Source organism: Zea mays, chromosome 1, assembly GCF_902167145.1.
Source record: "Zea mays cultivar B73 chromosome 1, Zm-B73-REFERENCE-NAM-5.0, whole genome shotgun sequence".
In the NCBI taxonomy this organism is placed as follows: Eukaryota; Viridiplantae; Streptophyta; class Magnoliopsida; order Poales; family Poaceae; genus Zea; species Zea mays.
The window spans coordinates 222428181-222450208 of NC_050096.1; positions in this window are offsets into that span (position 1 = coordinate 222428181).

A 22028-nucleotide genomic window follows, 5' to 3' on the forward strand; every position below is an offset into this window, starting at 1 on the left:
ACCTCTTCTACACGTTGTCTCCACCGCAAGCTCCTTCAGTTTCTTCTCCATCTTCTCCTAGTCCTCTGCATCCCACTTTATTTTCTCCATCCACTCTTTGTCTTTCTGTGAGATCTCAGTGTCAATCCACTACTCAAAATCACAGAGCGGTGGAAGAGTCTACAGATTATGCAACTCTTAGACGCCAAATAAATCATGCATCAATTCGTATGAAACAAGATAAATGGTACACTATAAAATTCTCACCATCAAGTTAATGCAATGTTGAGCAATTGTTGGCTGATAAACATAGTTGGCACACATCCAATACCTCTGCCTGCACGTGTCCTCTTCGTCGGACTTGGCTACCATGCACGGATCACTACAAAAACACATAGGCACTGAAACACCACTAGACAAAGGCAGCGGGTCGAAGACATTTCCGTCAATGGATCCTTCCTAAAATTAAATTTGTTTATGAAAGGATCACGATGCTTAAGAGGGGGAATGGGTGAATTGGGGTTTTCTAAATTTCTTGCAAACCATTAAACCCAAAACAAGAGCCCAACTTCACCCAACTACTTAACTAGATTAGCTAAATCACAAAAGATAGGAAATGCTAAACAAATCCTAAGTCATTATAGTAAATACTAGGAATGAAAATACTCAAAGTAAATTGCTCAAAGTAATTGTGGAATGTAAAGCAAGGACAAGAAAACTTCTCCGAATTTTTCACGAGGTATTGAAGAGTCGACACTCTACACTAGTCCTTGTTGGATCACCCATGCAAGGGTATAACTCCCCCTTAGTCCTCGGCTCCTCGCAAGGACCAAGTGCTCACTATGAGATGATCCTTTACCTCTCCGGCGTGATGCCTCACGACCACGAACAAACTTGAGTCGGGTCACCAACAAATCCTCAGGGGTGATCACTGCTCCAAATGCCACTAAGCCATCTAGGTGATGCCGATCACCAAAAGTAATAAGCCATAGACTTTCACTTGACCAAGAGAAGCCTAATGCATGTGGTGTGTACTCTAGGTGGCTCTCACTTGCACTAATGAGGACCTAATGCGGGATTATGATTTTGCTAATCACCTCACTATGAAACATGGTCTTGCAAACTCAATGCAATGAATGCTAGGTGGTTACGGCAACAAGACACTTACTATGGCTAGTGGAAGGAGTATAAATAGCCCAACCACCAAAACTAGTCGTACTGTGTTGCACTGCTCGTGGGTCCACCGGATAGTCCAGCGCGCCACTAGTGCGCCACCAACGACTAGTTCTAACAACTAGCCATTAGACATAGCAACCAACGGTGTGCCACTAGTGCACACCAGACAGTCTGGTAAACGATCTCATACAAGGCGCAAAAACATACTCTCTGTGTTGAACGTTCGGAGAGCCACCGGACAATTTAGTGCACCACCGGACAATCCGGTGCACCCAAACAAGCAACAAACTGTTCTAACTCATGATTTTTAAATCAGTTTTGACTCCAACTTTTGTGTGAGCTATTTGAGTGACACCTAGCACTAATATTAATTTTAAGTGTTTGCATGCACCGACACTATACTAGACATGCCTTGGTCAAGCTACTCATCCACAACCCCTTTTTATAGTATGAACAAAATAAAAATTAAAGGTCCTAACTCTATACTAAGTGTCCCACAACTCCTTCGACACTTAGGAGATGTAGTACTTCACCTTTTGGTTTGTCTTTTTCAGCCATCGCTTCAAGTTTCATCTGTGGGTTTTTTCACCTATTGGATCCTAATTACCTGCATTGTGACCTAACTTACCATATACTCTGCAAAACACATGTTAGTCACAATAATCTTACGCTGTCATTAATCACTAAAACCATCTAGGGGCCTAGATGCTTTCAATCCCCCCTTTTTGGTGATTGATGACAACCCTACGCTAGTGTGAGCGAAATTTGTTTTAAGTTTTGTCAATTGTTGAAGATTGTTAGTGATATCCCACAAGTTGACACTAGCTACTCATGTATAAGATTTGTAATAAGAATAAGCACATATACATGGCTTAAAATTTTGTTCAAAAATTAAAAATGAAATTCATGAACAAGTATTGCATGACATGTGTATAAAGTGAGTGAAAACATATAATAAAACACACAAGTCATCAAAAGAGCATGAGAACATATCATTAAGTTTAAGGCACAAAAGCTAAGAATCACATGAGAGAGTAACATGCATATAATACATCCAAAAGACATTCTCTCTCAACTAGCTCCCCATAGCTATCACAACTCATTTATCCCCCTTTGGCATCAAGCTCCAAAAGGTCCGCCCTAACCTAGAGATCAGAAGGAGGAGGCGAAGGTGCAAATGCAGTAGGGCGAGGATGGGCAGTCAACACACAATCTATATCATGGTCGGAGTCAGAGTTGGATCTAGGATCTACTGTAGAGGTTGTACCTGGTGCTGACTCAGATGCTGGAGCACTGACGAACTCGGAAGAAACTGACTGCTGAGCCTGTGAAGTTGGTGCTAGCACTGGAGCTAGAGCTGGCACTAGAACTGACACAAGAACGGATACAACCATTGATGGGGTAGAAACTGCAGAGCAAACTGGTGGCACTGATGTCTGAACGCTCTCAACTTTGATGACCTAAGTAGAGAAATCTAAGGTGACAGGTCGGAGAGGAGAGACAGTCGGTCCAAAGATTGAGTCTATATACTCGATTGTATCGCTGACACAACAGTAGTCTAAAGAGGTGGAGGCGGTGCTGACTGAACTGGAGGCACATGAGCATCGATGTGCTGAAGTATGTACTGCATGAATGCTCGGTGCTCTATCCTATTAGCTAGAAGCTGCTGCTAAAAGGCATCCTGATGGTTCTGTATGGTCTGAAACATGGATAGCATCTGCTCGGACTGGTGCTAATGAACTACTGCCTATCGAGCCTGCTCGGTGCCCAAATGAGTCAGCTGCTAAGTCAGCTGCTGAAGAATAGTTGGTAAGGTCGGATCCATTGTCGGAGGTGCTAGAGAGGGAGCAACATTGGAACTAGATGCCTCATGATCATGTGAGCGAGGAGGCATAGGGGGAGGTAGAGGTGGTATACCCTGATCATCATCATTAGAGGAATCTGAAGAGGTATCAATAGCACCAAAAGGAACCAGGCTCTGCTCCTCAATCTGCATGAACGCATCATTGTCAACCTGACGTTCGGAGGCTAAAGGACCCTTAGAACGAGTATTTGGGACACGAGCTCCTATATGAGTCTAATCCTTAGGCGATGGATGATAGAATCCAAACATCAGGTGTGAGTGACCAAGAACTGCCTGGAATGAGGAGGTTTGATCAGTTGTGCAAAGATGTGACAGAGGTAGTGAGCATATGGCAGCTGACGAGGAGCACGATGTCCATCCAATACAGTGTCCTCTATCTCACAGATTAGAAAATCTACAACATCAAACACCGAGTGAGAGACCAAGGCACCTAGGAGCCAGAGCTGAATATGAGTGGTGGCCTCCCTGTCTCGCATGCGAGGTAAAAGGGTCTGTCTCATCAGAGCATGTAGAAACTTGGTAGCTATGGTGAAGTCTGCTGGAGAACGCCTTGATCCGTCTGTGAATGGGGTAGGAAAATAGCCAAGACGTGAGCAGTAGCTGGAGCAACTCTGCCATGAGGGCAACGAGGTGGATCTACAAAACCATATCAAAGACTTTGAAGCCTTATCGATGACTCAGGAAAGCCAAACAACTCTCTGATCTAAGTAGCATGTACAATAACATCCTCTCTCTCAAAGCGAAACCTCATCCACTGGTGGTCGGGGTCAATCCAGACTCTAGCATAAAATACTCTGACCCACTTCTCAACATAGAGACCACCAAAATCCAAGAGGGTGGACACACCAGGTGGGTAAGTGATGTGGCCCTCAATATCTGAACGAGCTGCCTTACAAAGAGCTGCCATATCCAGACACCGGTGAGCCCTCAAAGTGATCTGAGCAGTATGTTGAGCTCTATAGAAAGACTCCTGAGTCCTTGTGTTGAACAGAGGACCATCTGTTGGGTCATGCTACGCTGAAAACTAGGTATCTACTGGCACATGTCTGAAGCATCAAACTCTGGCGGAAGTATCTCTATGAAGATCAAATAGCCTCAGGTCCACAGTCAAAAGCTGAACCTAGGTCTTGTCACGCTCCCTAAAGCGGGGTGGAGGAACAGGTGGAGTAGTGGAGGGAGCAGAAGCGGTGGAGGCTGCGGGTGTAGTGAGGGTAGTGGTAGGCATTGGAGTAGTGGAGGCTGGAGTGGTAGTGGAAGCTGGAGCAAGGGTTCAAGTCTGGCTAGGGTGGAGCGTAACCGAGACTACTATCGTCTGACATGGTAAGCAATATGATCTGATCCAATATGCAATTGTCCTTTTTGCTATGCTCTCTCAGTTGCTGCTGCTACCGCTGCTTGAGTAGCTCTATCAAGTTTGTGCTTCTTCTTCCCTCCCTGCTGCTATAAATAGACTACTTTTCGCTTCTCCTATCGAGGAGGGTGAGGAGGGTCTTGATCATCACCTCCGCCTGCTAGAGTGGCATTCTTCGTTCGAACCATACTAATTGAGCTAAGTCCTTCTCTAGAAAGACCATAACCCTGACCATTGTCACTGCCCATTGATATGCTGAACGAGAATTAGAGGAGATAAGCAAGAGGAGCAACACAATATATGGGTATAAGAAAGAGAATAGCTTGCTACCTGGGGCACATCTCTCAGGGTAAGCCAAGCAGGGGTAGAGTCACACGAGCGGGCACGCCGTCACACTGAAAGATAGAAAAGGTGAGCATGTGAGTCACACAGTCATAAGTATATGAAATGTGAACAGACACACACACATAAGGTTACAAGGATTTGGAGTTTTGGCACAAGGTGCGAGATGGAGCACAACATGGTCATGAAAATGGTTCTTTAGAGGATTTGAAGTAGGGTCATGATAAACACATGGAGCATAAGAGGGAGTGCATATTTGGGCTTTGAGCATGATATTTGGTACATTGTACACTGGTTATCACATACGAAGAGATATATGGAGCATTGTATGGTTAAGGAACAACATAAAAGGGGGTGAAAACTTGAGGGGTATTGATGACATACTGTGGACATGGATAGTCAACAATATTAAACATATGAGAATATGAAATGGAAAGAAAACTAACTTGGCTATGGCATGGAGAGCATATGGATGATCACATGGAGAGGAGAGAGGAATGGCTGATAACATAGAGGAAAGGTAAGGACAAAAGTTCTCAGGCATGTATCAAAAGAGATAGATTTGATCATGGTAGAAAACATGACTGAATATGGACCTAAAGATGACAAGTGAGTAGGTATGAGTTATACATAGATAGCAGATGCAAAAGGAAGGCAATCGAGTTGATTTAGGCTTTGGAAACTGGTTAACACATTTTACTGAACACCTGGAGTGCAGGGACTTTAGGAGAGGTGGAAAGATGGGCTAATAATGGATTTAAACCCTAAAGGGACACAAGACTTGCAAGGAGAACACTAGGACACAACACACAGAGCAGGCCATGGATTCACAAGAGATCAAGTGTGAGCACATGGAGAAGCAAGACACTTCATAGAGGAGAGCTCACCTGAGAGGGGGAGTTCAACACGAGCACGAGGACGCCAAAGATCATGGTGCAAGTGAACACCAGAGAAGCAGCGAAGGAGGAGGTCGACAATGGTGCAACGGTTGAAAACAACGGTGGTGAGGAAGGTGCTGGTGATGACGGTGTAGAGAGGAGAAGAGAGAGCGCATGCGAGGGAGCCTGGGAGGAAGAGGAACAAGGCTATGACCAACATGCGGGCTTGGGTGAGAGAAGGAACTTAGAAGTGCTATTATGGGTACACCAGACAGTCAATAGGACAATATCCGATGCTCACCGAACAACCTACATAGAGGCGATGCAAAACTGAAACCAAAGTAGAGCACCGGACAGTACATAGTGCATTCTCCGGTGCACACAAGACTGTTCGGTGAGCCACCAGTGTGTCGAGACAGAGAAAAAACTTGAAAACCTTTTCCGGATTGCGCACCAAACCAAATCCCAACTTATAAGCACACAAAATAACACCTATTGGGACAAATATTGGCACCCTCACATATTTTCTCATATTTTTCAAAGTATTTTGCCACATGTTATGTACTTGTTAGCAAAATAGGTGAATGGAGAGAATTTGCATTTGAGAGTTACACTAGGGGTTTCATGAATGAATTGAGTTGTGAATACTCCCCCCTAAGTATAGTAACAATTGCATATCTCAAGAACCAATAATTAAACAATAAACAACATTTAAGCACAAGTAAAGTTAGAAAGCTGGAACTTGTCAAGTTTGAGCCCGAGTTAAGCTTTTTCACACGCTTTTGGGTGGTTATCTTAAATAGGTTAGACAAGTCCTAGATGCAATACAAAGAAGTAAATATTCAATGCAAATTTGACATCACCATTTTAGATTCATGTGAAATTTTTGAGATCAAGATTATTAAGCTCATTCCTCAACATGCAAAAGCGGGATTCATCTAAGGGTTTCGTGAATATATCCGCTAGTTGATCATCCATCCTCACTCCTTCTAGAGAAATATCTCCTTAGTAACATGATCTCTAAGGAAATGATGATGGATGTCAATGTGCTTGGTGCGTGAGTGTTGGACATGATTATTAGCAAGTTTTACCACACTCTCAATATCACACAAAAGAGGTACCTTTTCTAGAACTACATCATAGTGTAGAAGGGTTTGTTTCATATAAATGATTTGTGCGCAACAAGCACCCGTGACAATGTATTCTACTTTGGTGGTTGACAAGGCAACACTATTTTGCTTTTTTGAGGTCCATGAGACTAGTGATCTCCCAAGAAAATGGCACTCTCTGGATGTACTTCTGTCAATTTTGAATCTGACATAACCCAAATCCAAATAGCCAACTAAATCAAAAGTAGCTTCTTTGGCATATCAAAGTCAATGATTGGGGTGTGCTTTAGGTACCTAAGGATTCTTTTAACAACACTAAGATGGGCTTCCTTAGGATTGGCTTGAAAGCAAGCACACATACACACACTAAACATGATGTCGGACCTAGATGCGGTAAGATACAATAAACTACAAATCATAGAACAATAGAGAGTTTGATCAACCGGGTCACCTCCCTCATCTCGGTTGAGACGTCCATTTGTAGGCATTGGTGTCTTGATTGGCTTGCAATCCTCCATTTTGAATTTTTTCAACAAGTCTTTGGTATACTTCTCTTGGGAGAGAAAGTTCCCTTCTTTCATTTGCTTGACTTGAAAGCCAAGGAAGAATGTGAGCTCACCAATCATCGACATCTCGAACTCCTTCGACATTATCTCACCAAATTCCTTGCAATGGCAATCATTTATCGATCAAAGATTATATCATCAACATAAACTTGACAAATGAAAATATCTTCGTTATGCTTCTTGGCGAATAGTGTGGTGTCCACGGCCCCGATCTTGAAATCCTTCTCAATGAGAAAGTCGCAAATACGCTCATACCAAACCCTTGGAGCTTGCTTTAGTCCATATAGCACCTTGGATAACTTGTAAACATGATTAGGATATATGGGGTCTTCAAACCCGGGGTGTTGCTGAACATATACAAGTTCATTAATGAAGCCATTTAAAAATGCACTTTTTCCATCCATTTGATATAGTTTGATATTATTGTTGGATGCATATGCAAGAAGGATATGAATGGCTCCTAATCGAGCAACCGGTGCAAAGGTCTCTCCAAAATCCAATCCTTCAAGTTAAGAGAACCCCTTTGCAACTAGCCTTTCCTTGTTCCGCATAATTACCCCTTAATCATCTTGCTTGTTTCTAAACACCCACTTTGTTCCAATTGCTCTTTCATTTTGTGGAGACTCTTCAAGGGCCCAAACTTGATTCCATGTGAAATTGTTTAGTTCTTCATGCATTGCGTTTACCCAATCCATATCCTTTAGTGCATCATCTAAACAAGTAGGCTCAACACAAGAAACAATTGTGATGTTCAACAAATGAAGCGATTTTTTGAGATCGAGTAATAATCCCTTTTGAAGGACTCCCAATGATGAGATCTTGTGGATGTGCTTGTAGTAGAGATGAAGTTCTTTTGTCAACCACTTGGGGAGGATGTTGTGGAGCATCAACATCTTTGGCTTGTACCATCACTTGTTCTTGAGGCTAGCATCCATGGTGCGAACACAAGGTTGACTTGTCCCTTGTGGTTTAGGTTGATGATGAGTGATTGTCAACATGGGTAGTACTTTTGTGTGAGTCTTGGACTAACTAGAGTACGAGCTTGTGTATGTGCAACCATGTCTCTTGTCTTGTGGTGTGCAGCTGTGCAGTACAGAGATGGTGGTCGACGGCAAAGGTGGATCATGCAGATTCGTGCCAATGGGCTGGGAGCGACAAAGGATGAGCGTTAGGCCTTCATTGAGGGACTGGAGAAGTCAGGTGACTAGCCATGGTGACTGACACTTCAGACACGCACCAGCGCGAGGATGTGGTAGAGCGGATCGTGTCGCCGACATGATCGAGGATTGGTGGGACATGTGTCTAGGACGTGGGGGCACATATGGAGTATGCTACGCATGGTGGTTTTAGTGGTTGAGTCTGAAAACTACCCAGCACTTAAAAGGACTAGTTTTGCCGAGTTTGGGCCTCAAAACTCGGCGATGTGGTTCCGGCGAGAATCGAAGGCAGTACGTGGGATCCTCGCGAAGATTGTGTCGAGGTGAAGCAATTTCACGAAGACCGCATGGCTGTTAGATGAAAAACCTAGGAGTTGGTCCATTTTTTCCCTAGTTGAGTGGATAGGCTCTATGCATCTAGGATAGTTTAGTCTAGGGAAATAACCCCTATAAATTGGTGGGAGGGTTGGTTGTTTCAGCTATCTCTTTTGGCTATCTCATTAGGCAGTTGGTTAGAAAACCTTATTTTCTACTTCTAGGTTGTAGTAGTTTTAGCCCTAAGATCTGTAGATGTTTTTAACTTCACATCTGTGCACTTGTGATTTTGTGAAGAAGTGTGATCGTATCGACAAGTGGTACAAGGCGATTTTGAATTCAATTCGAGTCTGATTTGAGTTTGCAGTTACTTGAGTCCTTCCTCTCCTCTCCTCCCTTCTCTCTTTGGATTTTTAAGAACCTTCAAGTTCTTGAGTTGAGGATTGATGTGGGGATTGTCTTGGGGTGAGATACAATCTTTAGATCACATCAATCATCTGATTCGAGCAGTTTGTGCTCGTGTAATGATCTCATTTTAGAAAACCCCAACATAACCCCATTCGCGTCAAGATTTTGAATTTGTTCGTGGAGTTTTGATTTGTTCTTGATCAAACTTCATGAAACATCTTTTCTACCTCTGCTTTGCTGCTAGTAAAATTGGATATCATTTTGTGCAAGTTCTTTTGTGTGGCACTGCCACTCCCTTGCCCCACACTGCCGCTTGGCCTCTGCCGTAGCTTTGGTTCCGATTTTCTGCAGATTTCTGAAGTAGGTCTCTTGTAACATTTTTATGTAGTCAATCAACACTGGATTGATCTGCACTGTGCTATGCTATTTTTGGAGTCCCGTGGGGTTTGTGTTGTGGTTGGGATCAAGTCACGGTGCTCTATCGAGATGAGAAAATTTTGTGTCTCCCATTCACCCCCTCTGGTTGCCTCACCGGTTGTTCAATTGGTATCAGAGCCAGTTAAGGATCTTTCCACCCTAATCAGTTTTAGATCCATAAAGGCAACATGGAATGAGGTGTTGGCAAAACTTTGTTCTTCGGTGGGACAAACTACCTATACTAGAAGGTCCGCATGTCGGCATATCTTTAGAGAATTTTGTATCGAGTATGGAAGATTTGCCTCTATCAGTGTTATGAAGTCTAGGGTGCTTGAATCACACCTCTATAGATAGAGTTACATGATTCGAACAACAAGGCCCCTAACACCTTGTCCTCATGCGTCTCGTTTGTTGAGTTTGAGAGAGTTGGACATTTGGGTATGGGTCACGAGATCTAGTCTACCCTAGAGAAATTCCATCAGGAAAATGATCATGTGAAAACCAAACTCTTTGAAACTTCACGGCGAGAGTATGAAAACTTTGTTTTGTTGACTGGAGAGACCATTGACATCATGTTTTCTCAGTTCTAGTCGATTGTGAACAAGATGTGCGCAAACAAGGAATAACTACCCTATGACGATCATGAGAAAGCACTCAAGTTACTACATGCTCTAGATCGGAGGGTTTGAGAGGTGAAGGTATCGGTGATCATCGAGTCGCCGAATTATGAGACTCTCACCATGGATGAGCTTTTTAGCAAGCTCAAGTGCACAAAGATTGACAACCAGACCCAGGCCAAGACTGAGAACCCTAGCGCACCCACCATAGCCATGGTCTCTAGATGTGGTTCTTCCTCTAACCCTTCATTTTCTATGTTTGCTTTGTATTCTTTGTTGACCATCATAGAGAAGTAGGTGGAGGGCCTTGGGATGAGGAGCTATGGCTTGTTGCCAATTGGTTCACATGGTTCCACAACAACTGACTGAACTAGTGATGTGGTGGGTCCAAGGATGGATTATATAACTGCAGCGACCTCGACCACTTCATCACCAACTGCCCCAAGAAGGGCAAGCTAGAGGCCAGCCATCGTGACCATCACTCCGGTCGGTGCAAGGGCAAGCATGAGTACACCTACGACAAGCACAAGTCTAAGGGGAGGTTTGACAAGGAGGCGCTCATGAAGAAGTACCTCCAAAAGGCCAAGGCCAAGGATCATACCTTCCTCGCCTCCCTCAGCAACCTTGACCATGACTTCAACGACTCATCTTCTTCCTCGAGTGGTGTGAAGCTTGAGAGGTGGGTCGAGGACAAGCTGAATGGACTTTGCTTCCTCAACAACACCACGAGAGGCCTCTGCACCAGTGCACTTGGTGATGACACGGTGAGTTGCGGTGACAAGGACATCGGCGATAACTCCCCTTTTGAGGTATCGCTTTCCACCGATGATCTCACCGCTGACGTAGGTGAGCTGAGCCTTGGATAGTTAGGACAAGTTTCTTAGGCTTGCTGCTCATGTGAGGAAACAATGCAAGAGCAAGTATGAGATCATGCTTAGGGAGATTGAGTCTGCTAGAGCTTCTATTTTGGTGTCCGACAAAACAAAATACGATGAGTGCGCTCTTCATATGTCGAACATCACCACTTCACAGAGCAAGTACACCACCCTGCTAGATGAGTGCAACAAGCTTCGATCTAGGTCTAGCTTGTTGGGTGCATGTTAGACTTGTCCTGGCTTATAGACTGAGCTAGCAGAGAAGACCACAATGATTGCCTTTCTTGAGAAGACTAGCTTAGTGATTGCACCTGTACCTGTAGTCCGTGCTTGAGTCATGCAGACACAACAATACTAGGATCAAGGAGGAAAACACATACCTTCGATCAGTCTTGAGATGAGTGTCTAGCAGTGAGGCCCAGTTGGGCATGATGGTCAGTCAGTTCAAGAGGGGAACTGGTGGACCGAGGTTAGGCTTTGCTGCTAGGGCTAGGAGTGACGCTCGCTTTGGTAAGGTTGGTGAGTGTAGTGGCTTGACTCCTTCAAAGAAACATCCAGCCTCCCAAAGCTTGTCAAAATCACTCCACGAAAATCTGCCACCCCTGTTGTGAGAGATGGAATGCTTGTGGAGCCTTTGAGAGCCCCACCTCAGAAATAGGTGTGGTGTCCCAAACCCAACCATCTCAAGAACCCACTTGAAACGCTACATGATATCTCTAGTGATCCCCTTCCTACAACACCTCAGCCACCCATAAAGACCACTCCCACAAACAGATTCCACATAAGAGAGAGGCGAGGTATCATTGTGAGTATTATGAGAGGGATGGTCGTTTGGCTGCCTTTTGCTTTAGAAGGAAGAGAGATGAGAGGCAGGGTTTTGAGGTGAACAGGAAGAACATGAATCAACCCTCTCATGGTGTTCATGATCTTTGTGTTCAGAGGTGTCCTGCTAGGCCTAGAGGTGCTTTTTCCTCATGTTGCTAGGCCTCAAGAAGTGAGACCACATGGTGGTTGTGCTTGGTGGGGGTGTTGGTCATGTGCCATATGGCCAAAGATTCCATGCTAGAGGCTTTGGTTCCAACATCTCTAGCGGACCATGTTTTCCTTCTCGTGGTGATCGCAACCTGTGGTGGAACCACTCAGATTAATCTAGCTTAAGTGCCCTGGTCCCACCACGAGGGCGATGACACACTTAAATCGGATTAAACTGTCAGTTCATCGGATCTAGTCCGAGTAACCACTTATACTAGATCGATAACCACTTCTCACGTGGAGGTAAATTTAGATAAATACAACAACTCATAAGAACCATCATTGAAATAGCAACATTAGGGTTAGATCATCAGAGTTTTTGATATCATAAAAGTAGTGGTTCATTGTTCGTTGCAGCAGAATAACTAACGATGATAACAAAGGAGTATAGCGAAGCCTGACCATAATCGCTACCTGAAAATGGGATGCCACAAGCAAGGCTAAGTATACTAATACTTAGAGAGACTTACCCGTTGTGTGGAAACTACTCCTCTATCTCAAGACACATGAGGCTTTTTGACTGAGGGGTATGGTTGCCAAAAGCGAGAACTAAGTCTAAGTCAAATTTTACCTTCCAAGTTCTTGTTTAGTATTTAGTCTAGGTAAGCATCCTTCTAATCACACATGGTAACAAGTATTTAAATCATTCATCATCTTTAGCAATGATTCTCATTTCACTTCTTACTCAATGTAATACAATGATCAAGCAGTCTTATTAGCTGCGAGAAACAAAAAATTCGAATCGAGTTTTTAATCTTGCAAGGTAAACCTAAACACACGACATGTAGGAGCATTCTGTCCCCACACACGTCAACCATCCCCATCGATCCCCTGGACACAGATTAGAGCCCACTCCCTAGGAATACAAGGACCCACTGGCCCAGACCCAATGACTATTCTTGTACCCACCAATGCTAGCATGGGAAACTTTGTTTTAGGCAAGTGGGAGGAAAGTCCATGGATAGGTCCAATCTGGTACTAGGCTTGTCGGTTACCATATTTCTCAGCATGCGTTTAGTATGTTCAAATGCTTGATACAAAGTATCCACATGTTAATCCTTAGTCCAATTCTATTCCACAGATAGGGTATCCCCTAGGGATCCATGTCCATAGACAACCATAATCCCATTTTCCAAAAGGAGTACATCGAATTCCTTAATTAGCATTGCGACTACGCGACATATTATACTAGTGTTTCATGCATCTAGGGTTTCAAACAACTCCTATCATGTAATGCACAATACAAGCCTACAAATAGAGTTGCGATAAAATAATACATAATAGGATATGCATAAATCAGTGCTTGCCTTCTAGAGTAGAGTTCAAGGGTGGATCTTCTATAGCTGGCTCTTGGGTTCCTTCCTAGGGTCCTTCAGATTTCGGAACTAGGATGTACTCTTTGTTCGCGAGGTTACAATCTAACGAATACAGATGCATGAGCTACTAATCATAGTACATTAGGGTTTGAACAACAACTGGTAGTTAGAGAGTTCCAAAAATTCTACAAGAATTATAGTAGCGTCCTACTTACTATTAGGGATCACTATGTGAAAATGGGATCATTTAAGTTTAAGGCCTTTACTGCATAAAGCATAGCACAAACTAGAGCTAAAAAGTACTTTTAACTACACCGCCCTATGAAAAGTATCAAATAACAGATTTGATATTTTTCAAGACGCCTTAGCCCCTTCACTCCCGAGGGCTAGGGTTGAGTCGGTCTGCAGCTTAGCCACTATTTTAGTCATAAGCTTAGATCCTTTAGCCCTAGATATGGAAGTGGGGCCTACCTCTGGCTCAGTAACCGGCTCGGCTACTAGAAGCATTGTGTCCCCAGTGTTTAAGTCTCCCTCATCATCTGCTTGTTCTTCACAGTGAGGAACTTCTAATGCTCGGAGTGTTCTCTGATGGCTCTGGAGCTTGAACCGATGCTCCCGTGAGGCAAGTCTGACCGGGTCATTATGCGCCTTTGATCGCTTTTCATGGAAAACAAGGGAGGACCTCATCATCTTCTTATTCTTCTTCTTCCTCTCCTCTTTCTTTTTCTTCTACATCATCATCATCATCATCATCATGCAATTCATCCCAGTCCACTAGAGGAACTGGGTCTCTAGCAGCAACTTTGCTGGCTAGCCTTTTCTTCACCACCTTACTTTGGCCCATCTTGACCACAGTTGACTCAATCGAGGCAGGCACATGCTTGATAGATATTGGAGTCTCCTCTCCTTTTTCTCCTTGGAAGCCTCAAACTTGCAACAGGCTTGCTGGAGCATACACATTTTGGATTCACTCGGCCTATTGCCTTTTCCCAGCAAAGCCCGATTGCTTGGGGCTTTGCTACCTGCAGCAACATCCTCAAGCTCAGCCCTCGGGTGTGCTTGAGACAACTTCTCCACCAAAACAACCAGCAAGGCCCTTGATCAGTATATGGGTCAACTTTTCCCTATTGCTCAGGCACTGACTAGCAGCTATGACAACATCAATTTCTTCATCAGTCAACTGTGCATTTCTATTAAGGACTTGGTGTAACACATCAAATCCATCAATTAAAAGCAATTCAACATTAGTTGCTAAATCTAGTAGAGATTAAATTATTTTAGAATAAAGAAAATAATGACATATATATACACTCTATTCATCACCTAGGTTAATGATCCATCACCTGGACCATCATGGCGCATGCGCCCGCACGCCTGACCGCACACGCCCCTCCCACGCGATACCGCCCCATGCGGTTCTAGCCCCTCATGCTCAACCCCACATGGCTCCATGCCCGCCTGGCTCCACGCCCCTCGCGGCTCGCGTCCCGCACGGCTTCGCCCCCATGGGACTCGTTTTATAGCCATATTAAGTCATTCTAATCAACATTAAGTCATTCTAATAAATATTAAGTCATTTGTCTAGAAAACATTAAGCTATTATTGTTTTTAGTCATTTTTTGTTTTTCTTAGACATTTTTATGTGATTGGTTCAGTCATTCCAAAAAATATTAAGTCATTTTAGTGTCCAGAAAACATTTAAGTCAATCTAGGTAACTTTAAGTCATTCTAAAGTTTAGGTAACATAAATATTAAGTCATTCTCAGTGAACATTAAGTTATTATTGTTTTCTAGCATTTTCTTAGTTTTTTTCTCAGACATTTATTATGTTATCGGTTCAGTCATTCTAGAAAATATTAAGGCATCCTATCGTCCAGACAACATTTAAGTCATTCTAGGTAACTTTAAGTCATTTCAAAGTCTAGATAATATTTAAGTCATTTATGCTACTTAAGTTATTTAGAAACATTAATTTATTTTAGGCGAGAGGGCTTGGCTCGACTCTTGCATGGGGACGGCTCCGTCGGCTTCCTAGGGTAGACACGGGGGGCGACCATGGTCGGTTTGTTGGGCGGGCGCGCAAAAGTGGTCTAGGTGATGGACCGTTGGTTCCATCACCTAGGGTGATGAATAGATCTACCAAGTGATGGACCGTTGGGTCCGTCGGGTCATTTGCTTTACCATATATATATATATATATATATATATATATATATATATATATATATATATATATATATATATAGGAATGAGGTAATGGAAGCCCTAGCCTTTGATTAGTAGGGGAGCCCCAGCTAGGACACGACTAGGGATATGACCCGCATGATTACGTCTGTGTTTATGTCGGAATAACACAATTACACAATTTGCATAATCCATGCAACGAATCTTGAGGGACATGGCCCACATGATTGCGTCGGCGTTTATGCCGGAATAAAACGATTGCATAATGCGAATAACCCATGCAAACGAATCTGGCTGACACGCAAATCACGTGGGCCAACTAGAAAGTTTGGTCGGTGTTTATGACTGCATACACATATGAAGAACAAGAGCATAAACCATGCATTATTACGACGTCAGATCATTTATGCTATTGTAAATAAGTGACTAGTGTGTGCGTAGATCTGAGTTGGTTTAATATTTGGAAAATAAGGCTGGAAAATCGCGTTGGATGTGGGACAATTACCGCTTTATTCTCGTGTTTCAGTTTAAGGAACATTAAAATAAAGAAGGACATATTTTTTTGATATGTTAGCGTTACATGGTATTAGTATTTCCATTACGAAGGCTAGCGCATAGACACCGTAGTCGTCGGTTTTTTTTGTTCGTTGGACAGAGACCTATGGCGACGTGAGGAGGAACAATGCCCGTAGATGATCCGGGTACGTCGACGAGCATGGACATCGTATATGTACCTGATGAGGGACACCAACATAAGAGAATGGAGTCATCGACCATGAATGATGTGACTAGAGGTGCGAGCGTTGTAGATGTTACTCCACCGGCTGCGTTGATGGCACCAGGAATTGTTGTTGACAACAACACAGGAGCAACAGAGATGGTAGGAGCAGATCAACACATTCCTATGAGACATATTGATGCACATGATCAGGACATACCTCATATTCTGCATAGCCATGTAAGATCATAGTTGTGGTTGCGTTCATGTATTGATAGTGCATGTTTTTTTGTAATAAATTTGTTGCGTCATTAATTCATATATGTTAATTTTGGGTGCACAGCCACACAATATTGATGTACGATTGATATCTAAAGTTGGTATGACATTTTGTAATGTGAACGATGTGTATAATTTTTATAATCAATATTCATATGAGGTGGGATTTCTGTTGAAGAAATATAGGGAGCAGAAGAATTGTAAATGGTTGAATTGTTCACTGGAAGGAAAGAATGTTGAAAGGGCTGTTGGAAATCCAAGGATGCGTAATACATGTTCGAAACGAACACAATGCAAGGCTAGGATGAAACTTAAAAATTTTTACGATGATGCCAAAGAGAATGTTATTTTAGGGCGGATTGATCTAGTTAACTTTGAACATAATCATGAATTCTTAAAGAAAGATATAGAAAAAGGCCAGTTACAGTGCAACAGAACTCATGATTATGAATATATGAAGTTCCTTAGTGCGATGCATGAAAGCAGAATCCCTCAACATTGCATTAAGGATTTTGTTTCAGAAATGCATGGTGGCCCAGAAAACATTCTGTTGGGGGCCTTCTTCCTCCGAAGGTCCTCAAAAACGCAATTGATCATATGTTTTCAGTATGACATGAATTGTTTCAGGGGGCTTTGGCTTCAGGATGAAAGTTTCTTTTATAGCTAGGTGAGGATGAAGCTCGAAGATAATAACAATGAACGAGGAAGCTATAACCAAGGAGCTTCGGCTCTGATGTGATGATGGAGGCCGAGCATGATGATGACCGAAGAGGGACAAAGACTATTTAGTCCTTAATGTTTTGTATTACAAAAATAGATGAGTGTCAGGGACATGAATGTAATTACGCACGGCTGCATCCCGTGCCTATAAATAGATGAATAGTAGCATCATACTGTTCAGCTGGATTGTAATCACTCTCCCGCATTCACGCCTTCGAGCAAGCCGAAGGTATCAATGTAATATTAATACTGTTAAAATATTTATTTATATTGTCGGTACCTTGGATTAGGGGTACCCCTTGCTACGGTATGAAGACACGATGTCTGTGCGGTTACCCTTAGCCGCACGGAGAACAACCCCAGGAGTATCTCGTGAGCAGCTAAGGTGGCGCTCTCGGAGACAACGCCGTCGGACCGAGAAGACACAGGACCCCTGTACGCACAACCCGGACCCCCGAAGTAAAGCCGCCTAGAGCCATTGGATAGGGTTCGGACCCCACCAAATGAGCTCCGGACCACCCATAACAAGGTCCCGGGAGAGGAAGTACCGTAACCTAGGCATGGGTCCGGTATTGACGTGTGTCTAGGCTCTATCCGGAGCGCCTCCGCCCCCACTCGGTCGAAGGTCTAATGCTGCCACATGGCTTATTGTCCGTGACGTAGGCCAGCGGGCGGAGCATGATGTAAGGGCTCTGGGCCACGCGACCTCCGCATTTATTGCGGAAAGGACACGCTGCCTGTCCACCCTTCTGACAGGCGATGTGCCCCCACGACATTTATTGCGTCCTGTCCATTCCGCTGGCAGGCGGCGCCAGGGCCACCCTGCATACGGCGCACCTGCCCAGTCCGTTGCTGAAATAGTGTGCCCGTGCTGCGCGGTGCACTGTACTCATCCCTTGTACGAGAAGCTTCCCCCTGCACGTCGAGGCTATACAGATCTTGGGTGTCAGGGCGCAAGAAGATCGCTCCAGCAACAAGTATTAGTAGCTACATCTGCTATGTTCTTGGGCCCACATGTTAGGGCTCGGTACTCTTGTACATGTCCCCCTTTAGCTATAAAAGGGGAGGCATGCAACGTTACAACACAAGCTCAATCTTTAGGCTTAGACCCAAGTCATCCAAGACAACTCAAGCTCTCAAGCAATATAACACACAGTGGAGTAGGGTATTACGCTCCGGCGGCCCGAACCACTCTAAACTCTTGCGTGTTCTTGTGTTCATTCCTTCATCTCGCAACAAGCAAAGCGCTTAGACCCCTTCCTATCTCAGTAAGTTCAGTTCATAGAAGCAACTCTGAGGGGTTAATTTTTTCTCCTTTCATAATTAAATTTCGCATATGTGTACACCAGCCCGGTGAGGTCTGCCCACATAAACCCGGCCTGATGGTTTACACCCATGCATATCAAGTTATAAGGAGGAAATTCACCCCCTCGGACGCGTCTCTATGACAACTTTATCTTCCTGCTCCATGGATTTGGCCTACAGTCTCCAGATAATATCTTTTATCTAACCCACCTGCATGGTTCCCATCTGTCCTGATATGACGACGTCCGAATTGAGCAGCCAGGCTTGCAGTTTAGGACCCCCTTTACGAAAGCAGGGAGGTCCGACAGCCTGGGGGCCGGTTCCAAAGAACGGGAGCTCGTTCCATAGAATGGTCCGAAGCAGTGTAGCCGCTTAGCCTGGTCCCGTACCGTAAGCCTACACAGCCCACCGTTTTGTGACGGGTACCTTAGTATTGGAACTATAGTTCTGTGGGTCCAACAACCTGGGGTCCGGCTCAGGAAAATGGGCACTTGTCTCCTGGGGTGGTCTGGAGCCGTGTAGCCGCTTAGCCTGGTCCCGTACCGTAAGCCTACACACTCCACCACCCTGCGACGAGAGTCCTAGTATCTAGAGCCGCGACCCAAGGGGGTCCGGACACACAACTTGGCCACCCGGACTAAACCCTGCGAGTCCCGAGCATGTTTCAAAGGATGGCTAATATCATACAGGGGACCCTATGGGTGTACTACTAATGCTCCCTAGTTGAAGCTGTGTACAGATCCAAATCCCGACGAGGCTGCCTCCTGAGAGTTGTTGACAACCCTTTCAGATACGCTGGTATCCAACCTCAACACATCAAGCCTGCATCCTAGGCGGGGGGCCAGGTACTAGAAAGGAGTCAACAACATAACATCACACACAGCAGGAATAGGTGGTACACAGATAAGTGCTAACACTGCTTGATAAATAGTACTCAAAAGTACCTTACAAAAAGCAAAAGTATTACATCCGCCTTCAAGCGGAATCCTAGTTCCATCTCTACTCTGCAGGTATAAACTACCAGACGCTAGCGGAGTCGTGCTGGAAAGCCCGTGGCCACCGTCCTTGCGGAGTCCTCTAGAACGGCATAACAACAGTGATGGCCGCCTCAATACATGCGCCATTGCGAAGAGGTCCTCTCCCCCGTCCTCCTACGGGGGGCGGCAACGAGGCCATTAAAGCCAAAGAGTTAGAGGCTCGGCGGCAAGTGGCGCTGGTGGTCTCGCCAGCGGAGGCAACCACCTCTGCAGTGGGCAGCCTCACCAGCGGCGGCGACCACCTCAGCACCGACGATAGCAGCCACCTCCGCACCGGTGGCTTACCGGCGACGGCGGCCGCCTCACCGCGCATGAAGAGGTCCTCGCTCCCGCCCTCCTACGGAGTGAGGACAATACCATCCAAGAACGCGGCCGCCACCTCCACGGTGTACGACGTCTTGTACGACCCACCGGACGGTGTCAGAACAGTGCGGTTGGCGGCACGGGAGATGCCACGGATATGGCAGACCTGCGCACGGCGCGATCGTCGCCCGTGTGGTAGACAGACGGCCACACCCCGGTCGGCGGCGGGAGGCAGCGTTGGAGGCGGCACCAAAGCCATCCAGGCCAAGGAGCCAGACACGCGACAGCTAACGACGCCTACAGCCGACCGGCTCCGCGTAGCTGAAGTTCGCCTCCTCCGCAAGGCTGGTGAACATCCTTCTCCTCCAAATGCTAGAGGAAGAAGCGGGTCACCAGCCCATGCGGAAGGCGGGACCCCAACTCGGCTCGCCTTTCACCCCAGCGAGGATGATGAACATCCTTGGAGCTGAGGGCAGGGGGAGGCCGCAGCCCGACTCTCTTCTCTCCACCACGAGGCTGGTGGTCATCCTTGTAGATGACCACTGGCGGGAGATTGCAGCCGGGCTGCATGATGAAAATTCTTGAAGCGGAGCGATGACAGAAGAGCGCCAACCCCACGAGGTCGCGCTCCTCCAGCAACAACAAGAAGAAGACAAGATCGGCAGCACCACCGCACAGGAAATGAAGAGCGCGAGCTCCCCGACGGTGAGATCGCTGGGGGGATGGCCCTGACGCGGATCCCCCAGCGAACACCGGCACACCCCATCCAGAGGCCTAGAAGGCGGAAGGGCGCGATGAATAGCGAGGCATGGCTACTGCCAGAGGGATGAACTCCTTTTTAAAGGCAGATTTCCCCGCTCGTGCCCCGAAGCGTCATGGGCAAGGTCTCCCCCGATGCGCACCAGGGTTCCCATTCTATGACATGGGGGCCAAGCCTCACACATCGTACAAGCTGGCCCGAAGCGCGAAGAAGGCGAATCGTCGCACAGGGAGCGTGCAACCGCCCTGCAGTTACACATCCTTCCACCTTCGTCGCAACCAGCGGTCAAGAAGGCAAACCGCCGCACAAGGAGCGTGCAACCGTCCTGCGGTTATTCGCCCTTCCATCTTCGCCACAACCAGCGGTCAAAGAGGCGAACCGCCGCACAAGGAGCATGCAACCGCCCTACGGTTGCGCGCCCCCTCCGCTTTGCTACAACCGGTGCTCCAACCTCTGGCATGGGGGCCCAGGCCCACATGTCATACACCCGTCGCGCCGGTTCCTGGGTGCAGGAAAGATGCACCGCCGCTCGCACCAATGCCGCGCCTCCTCGAGGCCGTCGCAGAAGACTAAGAAGATAAATTTTCAAAACCGATGCAGCGACTCGAGGCACCCCGCGCATGGCCCAAAAAAGACATTAAGTATGAAGGTCACGGGCCAGTCAGCCGTGGGGGCAGACGTGGAAGATGGCGTGACCATAGGCGGGCCGGCAGTAACTGCATCAACGGGTGCGCAGGAGCAGTGAGCCGATCGCCAGTCAAACTCTGGCCCCACCTGTAGGCTCGCATCCTCCCCTGAGGTGGGCCCGGAGGCCACTGTCGGTACCCTAGATTAGGGGTGCACCTTGCTACGGTATGAAGACACGATGCCTGTGCGGCTACCCTTAGCCGCGCGGAGAACAACCCTAGGAGTATCTCGTGAGCAGCTAAGGTGGTGCTCTTGGAGACAACGCCGTCGGACCCAGAAGGCACAGGACCCCTGTACGCACAACCCGAACCCCTGAAGTAAAGCCGCTCGGAGGCATTGGATAGGGTTCGGACCCCACCAAATGAGCTCCGGACCACCCATAACAAGGTCCCGAGAGAGGAAGTACCGTAACCTAGGCATGGGTCCGATATTGACGCGTGTCGAGGCTCTATCCGGAGCGCCTCCGCCCCCACTCGGTCGAAGGTCTAATGCTGCCACATGGCTTATTGTCCGTGACATAGGCCAGCGGCCGGAGCATGACGTAAGGGCTCTGGGCCGCGCGACCTCCGCATTTATTGCAGAAACGACACGACGCCTGTCCACCCTTCTGACAGGCGATGTGCCCCCACGACA